We start from the raw sequence: 2,136 nt of genomic DNA on the forward strand, positions 1-2,136 counted from the left end.
TTTTATTTTCCCTGCATTTTTTTATTGACATTTTTATTATAACTCAAAATCAATCTAGGAATTATAAATCCTAAATTATTTTTTTCTTATATGTCATATTAAAGATAAACAAGTTTATATTCTTGATAAAGATGTATGGATTTTGTTTTGTATTCTAATGAGTGGGTTGGTGTTGGAATGGTACAATCTCGTATAGACCCATTAAGATGAAGAGATGGCCTTCAAGCCTACTTTAGACATAACAAAAGAAAATAAGCTAAAATTCAATTAATAAAAACCATCTTTTTGGGACCAACAACCATATTTAAAAAGTGAGAATTGGATCTTATTACAAAACCTAGATCTTAAATCACAATCTTAGATTTGAATATTCTCGTACTCCAATAATTAAAGCACATATATTATTTTAGCTAAGAGCTTAGCATGTATGCTTAATAGAAATTGTTTTATTATTAAAAATAAACATGAAGTAACTTACCTTAAATAAAATATTTTAGGATGATTTTAATCTTTTCTTTAGTATAACTAGCCATTTAAATAAAATCTCTATAAATAGTTAGGGTTTTAGATATTATAAAACTAGGTGGTGATTTTTTTTTTCTAATTTCACCATATTTTCTTATATATGGTTCACTCAAATATACCTAGGATTTTTTCTAAAGGGAAAACAATGTGATGTTCAAGTGTTGGCTTAGCCTTATAGGCCTACACATGTTTGGCCCATCAATTAACACTCAGGTTCAAGTGTCTAGGTTTTTTTATAATTTTAATTATAGTTGCAATAAAATAAAATAATTAAAATTATATTTATGATATTATTATATTAAATATCTTTTATTTTTTATTTTTTAATAAGATTATAGTGTTTTTTTTATATATAATATTAGCAAGCATTTATATATATATATATATATATATATATATATATATAGCCTTGCTTGATTATTTCATTAGAAACCATTCTATTTGGAATTTATTTCTAAATAAGATTATAGTATTTTTTTTTTTATAATGTTAGCAATCATTACGTTAATTATTATATGCTAATCTACTACAAAGACTTTTTTAAAGTTTATGCTAATGGATATTTTATGAAAATGAAACTCAAATCATTATGGTTTTAGAAAAAAAAAAACATTATTGGTATTTATGTTTTATTTAATGAGCCTTGCTATTTATAAAAAAATATTTTTTTTTGTCTAAACAATAGAAAATCACTTGAAAAAAAATGATGATTTTGAAAAAAAAAATGGTATATTTTTCCTCCATGATTTAATTTATTATCAAGTGTCTTTTTTTATTTAATTAAAAAACTAAACTAAAAAAATATGGCAAGGCTATAACATAATGTCAATGTCTTTTTTTAATATATTCATGTCAAAGTTATTAAAACATATTTTTTTTATTAAAACATGTTTTTTATGGTTTTGATAAGCTATTATTGAACAAACAATATTATGATAAAAAAAGGTATATAAAAAAATTGAGCATATTAAGAAGATGAAGAGTTTTCATTAAAGAGATATGTTTCTTATTCTTATTTTTTAAAATTTTATTATTTATTCTAATTACTTTTTTTTCATTGAATAAATGACATAGCTCAAGAAACTATTTTTTTGTTAAAAAATATATTAACAATAGAAGTAGTAATTATACTATGTTATTTTAATAAAATTTTAATTATTATTTTTATTGCAAAAAATCACTACCATAAATTCGCTAAATAGCAACGGATTTACCGACGGAATATTTCTGCCGGTAATTTGAGGTTGAAATTACCGATGGTTATATTCCGTCCATAATTCAGTCGGAACTACCGAAGTACATGTGCTATTTTGAAATAATTAATAGCTTACTTATTGGGTCCGTTTAAAGTTTTGTCAATGGTATTGCGGAGTGGTAATTTCTCTATAAATTTATATATTTTAATTTGTATGGACGTTGATAAATGATAATGAATTTTTAATATTTGTGAGAAGTTGTGATTAGTTTGTTGGATAATCTCAAGGTAAAGTAATATTTTTGCAAGTTTATTTACTTAACTTAGTTAATTAATACATTATGTCATCATAATTTTATAGAGGTTCGATATAAATCAAAGATGATTGTTCATGGATGTATCAAGATTCACCCTAA

The sequence above is a fragment of the Populus euphratica genome, unplaced genomic scaffold (assembly GCF_000495115.2).
Source record: "Populus euphratica unplaced genomic scaffold, PopEup_1.0 scaffold655.1, whole genome shotgun sequence".
Classification (NCBI taxonomy): domain Eukaryota; kingdom Viridiplantae; phylum Streptophyta; class Magnoliopsida; order Malpighiales; family Salicaceae; genus Populus; species Populus euphratica.